Source organism: Epinephelus fuscoguttatus, linkage group LG11, assembly GCF_011397635.1.
Source record: "Epinephelus fuscoguttatus linkage group LG11, E.fuscoguttatus.final_Chr_v1".
NCBI classification, from domain to species: Eukaryota; Metazoa; Chordata; class Actinopteri; order Perciformes; family Serranidae; genus Epinephelus; species Epinephelus fuscoguttatus.
The window spans coordinates 6,530,244-6,535,800 of NC_064762.1; the positions used below are offsets into that span (position 1 = coordinate 6,530,244).

The window sequence follows — 5,557 nt, forward strand, 5'->3', positions numbered from 1 at the left end:
GTCAGCTATAGGTAAGCTTACACTCTGTGAATCTGGGATTACACTATGGTTAGGGTACATAAGCAACGTTGTCGCTGTGGTAGACACTCAGCAGACATTGGCTTCAGTTTTTCATCCCCTGTTGTGCCACTAGGTCTTCACCAAGCCAGGGCTGTGCATCAACGCAAAGTAGCAGCGGCTCTACTCCGAGCTCCCTCTGGATGTCCGAGCACCTCACCCTATCTCTAAGGCTGAGCCCAGCCACTCATTTCGCACTTTCCTCATTACTTCCTGTCATGTCCTCCAGTATATCCCATTGATTCTAACTGAAGTAGGTCATCAGTGCCATAGAGGGAACGAGTGTGTTTTCACCACCTTTCAGCATTCAGCACTGCATGATGTCTGTATGAGGATACCAAGAGGTCTACCTGTGTTTCTCGTTCATTCAGTAAGCAGCCACAATGAAACACAGAACAAATGGTCCATGGTGCAAAAACAATCTGAAGAAGAGGAAAGAAAAGGAGACTGAGACCATCAAGAGTCATGAAACACTCTAACGGGCCACAAAGTCCGACAGCGAAGCACATAACGCCGCGGCACCAAAAAGATCTTAACATTTAGCTTTTCTTCTTTTTTGTTATAAAAGGGTAGACGGAGAAATGAAAGAAACAGAGTCGAAGACAGAGAGAGTGAGAGAGATGGTGAGAGGGTGGGGGTCGCCTGTGTCTGTTCTAGTGTGGTTTCGGGGAGTTATTTGGTGTTAAAATATGCCTTAATGGTTGCTGGGGATCCATTTATTACAGGCAGGAAGCAGAAGGGGGTTTCTCTTCTCATTTAATGTGACCGCCGAGGAGGTCGCCAAGTCCTACAGGCAAGCCAGCATTCCTCCGCGCCAACGCAACACACACACATACACACACTGGGCTATGTATACACTCACAATTACACTGCAGTGCATGTAAATGATGCTTCTATGTGCATGCGTGTCGATGCAAAGACAAACTCAAAAACATACACACACTGCAGCGCTTTTAGAAACAGTTGACAAATATGTATGTATGCCTAAAAAACACACACACACACACACACACACACACACATACACACAAATAGACTGCGGTCTCTGGCAGTGAGAATGACCTTTTCTGAACCATGAAAACACACACATTGACACACACAGAAAAGCCTCTGCAAAACATTTAAGTATGGCAGCAGCGAGGTTATATAAAAATCCTCTTGAGGTCTTATTAATTCACATTTGTTTTTCAGTTGTGAAGCTCGGTTTCTCTCCTTCTCACTCATCCTGTCTTTCTCTCGCTGTAGTCGTTCACTCGCTTCCTGTCCCTCAGCCGTCACTTTGTCGGGCACGGACGCACCTCACCACTTCCTCTCTACCCTGTCACACTTTTCTCCCTTTCTTTCTTTCTTTCCTCCTCTGCGTCCGTCCAATACAGAGCCAGATACAGCTTGACACCCTTCCCCGGCATTAGGGAGGGTGTGTTAACACCTCCTCCGACACACACGCCAGGGCCTTAAGACCCGTTTATGAAGTGTAGGGCTCCTGGCGTATGAGCACACACACACACATGAAGACGAAGAAGAAAAGAGAGATTAAGATGTGAGATTTGATTTGTGTAGGGAAAATTACTGATTTTCTTGAAGGGGTTTGGTTGAATGTTTTCACAGCATTTTGGATTCTACTGATGTGAAACCACTAATGGCGGGCTGCTCCTGTGTTCTGCGGCTCATTTCAGAATATTCTGGAAAAACTGTTGACACCAATATGGGTGCGTTTTATATTTATGTGTCTCTCTTCGTTATGGCGCAGACAGTTTGGACCTGAGTTGGTCAATGATTGTATCCCATAAAGAGATTTTAAAACGCTGGCATGGTCACCTAAAGGGAGAAAAGCGGTCGACAAAGTGTTTTGATTGTGATTACACCGAGTTTAACGGCGCCTCGGTGCGCACAAAAGAGCAGAAAACTGTCATGGCCGCTGCAGCTGTGTGTGCACTCTGAATGCCAAATCACATTATACAGTATCAACATGTTTAAAATGAAATAAGGTAACTGGAGAAGCTTCACTTGGCTACTACAGTCGCTCAGTTAAAGGTTGTGTAAGGTTTTGTGTGTGTGTGTGTGTGTGTGTGTGTGTGTGTGTAAGAGTGTGTGAGTGTATTGAGTTACATGGCGGATATAAGGCTCTATCCCTCCTTTCATCAGTTGAGTGAGGAAGAATCGAGCAGCAACACACTGCAATCTGACCCTGACGTGCACACACACGCACGCACTTTAATACACACAGTAGCAGAAAAGCAGACATACTTCAATGCCGCCCGTCACTCATCAGCACAAAACCTCACTGCTGCTTTCCATTGATCACTGCTGTCATAATAACACATGCCTCTGTGGCTCTGATCCTTCGCTCCAGTATTATATCATCACTTAAAAACCTTAATACTCCAGTTTTTACTTGAAATTAACATGTAAATTCTTCATTCATATAAAACCATGGGGATTTATGGAGCAGCCTTTGAACCAGATTTCAAGGTATAAAGGAAGTAGGTAACTGCCCTGCTGAAGGTATGCTAAGAAGGCTTAGACTGAATAAAATAATGGATGCAGCCATCATGACTGGCTTTTGCTTTAATCCCTCTGTCCTGGATCCTCGCAGTGGATAAGGAAAAACTCCCCCAAAAAATGGACAGACGTGCAATAGATGTCATACAGATCATTCTGTATTCTGAAGTCATCAAATACCGCTGCTTCCTCATTGATTTCTGCATCAGACACCAATGAAAAACACGCATTGTTTCCCATCTATATGTTACATCAATGAGCGGCATCAGTTAATAATGCCACCCGGACCTGAATGGTCTCTGTATGGCAGACAGGAGGGGTGGTGGATGAAACCAGCATCACTGGACTTTCACCCAGAAGGCCTTGGTTCACTTTCTGTATGAATGTAGAGTAAAACCTTGATATATTTTTTTCTGAACCTAACCATGTGCATTTGCTGATGTCCTGTTGTTGGTTGTCGGGTCCCGGCATGTCATCAGCAGACACAAGGGCGCTGTGGCTTAGTTGGTTAAAGCGCCTGTCTAGTAAACAGGAGATCCTGGGTTCAAATCCCAGCAGTGCCTTTTCTGAGGTCCAGTCCTGGATCAAAATTTGAAAAAAGAGAACTCCACAGATGGAATAAGTATTTCTGGGCTTCTAAGCATAACTGTCAAGTGCAGTCACTGGGATCTTGAGGATTGCTGAGTTGCGGCGGCTGTGACTCAGAAGCAGAGCGGGTTGTTCACCAATCAGAAGCTCGACGATTCAATCCTTGGCTCCTCCAGTTTGCATGTCAAAGCATCCTTTGGCAAGATAATGAACCACCAGTGTATATGAGTGTGTGAATGTGACATGTAGTGTAAAAAGCGAGTGGTCGGGACTCGGCAGACTAGAAAGGCAAGTGCAGTCCATACAAGAGGCTACGTAGCGTGTAGTGATGATATGTGACGACTTGGGATTAAAATAACGAATATTGAAATATTCATATGAAGTGACTCCAGCAGCACTGGGTGCTGTGTTGTCTGAATTGCCAGTTGCAACAGCCAAGGAAATACAAAGTGTTTTACAGACGCTGTATGTTTATTTTGAAAAAGACTTAATGCATCTAACGAGCAGAAACTTTGCTCCTAGCTCCAACCTGAGAGGTTCAGGAGGAGCTTGTACCCTCAGGCCACAAGGATCCTAAATGAAGACCCTAAGAGCAGCAGCCAAAATCCACCCACCAGCACCTCTAAAGCTCACAGATAAACACATTATAAGTAATGTGGTTTATCCCCAAGAAAGTCTAAAAATGACAAATTGTGTTTTTAGGCAGGTTTTGGAACCATTGGATAGAGCAAGGCTGGCTGTTTCACCCTGTTTCCAGTAGTCTGTGCTAAGTTAAGTTAAAGGATAACTTCGGTATTCTTCAACCTGGGCCCTATTTCCCCATGTGTATGTGTGCATATGATTCATAGGTACAACTCGTTCTAAAATTGGTTCAGTATTGAGGGAGGCGGATGCAGCCGGCAGCTGCGAAACGAGCTAAAATGGTAACGGGGGCAAATGCATCCCGTATGAGTTTGCGCATTAAAAGTGCTTTTTTTCGCCACTGACCGGTTCAGATCGCCAGTGCTATCTCTGTAAATAGCATACTAAGCGTTTCCCTTACCCTTCACTTCCTCTGGGCTGTGACGTCATCCCGCGAGAGCTTTGCTTGTTGCCGGAAGAAAACAGAGGAGCCATGCTGAGCGCCGCTCAGAGCGGCGCTGGTTGTCCCGAAGTACAGCTGAGAGTGTTACTGCATCGATTGAAAACAATGGTTCATGTTTGTGCTTATCCGAATGCAAGAACAGGATGTCTCGCAACACCCCGTACAGCTTTCATAGGCTGCCTTTGTCAGACGGCGAGATGCTGAAGTTGTGGCTAGTTGTGCTACAAATGGATGCTAACACTCCTCTCCAGACACTGTGCCTTGCAGACCATCCGGTCTGCAGTGCTCACTTCTCCCAAGATGACTACTGTCAGCCGAAGAAGAGAAGACATCCAATCCCGAAACACCTCTTCCTCAAGAAAACGGCTGTCCCACGAGTAGAGAGAGCTACAGACACAGTGGAGCAAAGCTCGTGACATCACACAGCCCAGAGGTAAGGGAAATGCTTAGTATGCTATCTACAGAGATAGCACTGGCGATCTGAACCAGTCAGTGGCGAAAAAACACACACTTCATACACACATACTCACTTACAGTACCCAGCGGGGCAGCCCTCCCCCTCTCTGCTCCAACACTGACTGACAGCTGACTCCACTCATAGCACTCATAGCACTGGCGATCTGAACCGGTCAGTGGCGAAAAAACACACACTTCATACACACATACTCACTTACAGTACCCAGCGGGGCAGCCCTCCCCCTCTCTGCTCCAACACTGACTGAGAGCTGACTCCACTCATAGCACTGGCGATCTGAACCGGTCAGTGGCAAAAAAAAGCACTTTTAATGTGCAAACTTATACGGGACGCATTTGCTCCCGTTACCGTTTTAGCTCATTTCGCGGCTGCCGGCTGCATCCGCCTCCCTCAATACTGAACCAATTTTAGAGCGAGCTGTAACTATGAATCATACGCACACATACACATGGGGAAATAGGGGCCAAGTGAAAAATACCGAAGTTATCCTTTAAAGGCTGCTTGCTGTAGCTACATATTATGTGTACAGGTATGAGTGTCGTATCAATCTTCTCATCCAAATCCCGGAAAGACAGCATATAAGTGTATTTTCTTAAATTTCCATATATAACACATGGAGAATGTAAGACTTGAACCGTTTGGTGCATGTGGAAAAAATGTAATTCCTAGGCCTAAGACCTAAGATCAGTTCACACTGATCCCTCTCCCCCGTTCTTCTTCTTTTACCAGTCCACATTAGTTTGTCACAACAACACTGATCTGTCCTCACGGTGAAGACGGCGGCCTGACTGTGTCAGCGAGAAATGGACAGAATCAGAAAATAAGATTTTAATGAAGAATCCAAGGAAGTG

The 5,557-nt window shown here is 45.6% G+C and overlaps 1 protein-coding gene and 1 non-coding gene across 2 annotated transcripts in view; one reads left to right on the forward strand and one right to left on the reverse strand.

The window, feature by feature from the left end:
- The window catches only part of agbl5 (AGBL carboxypeptidase 5), a 370,120-nt gene that overhangs the window by 269,135 nt on the left and 95,428 nt on the right, over positions 1-5,557 (reverse strand). The gene's annotated exons all lie outside the window — the stretch shown is intronic.
- Positions 3,049-3,122, forward strand: trnat-agu (transfer RNA threonine (anticodon AGU)). The gene has a single exon. It is a non-coding gene; the product is annotated as a tRNA-Thr (tRNA).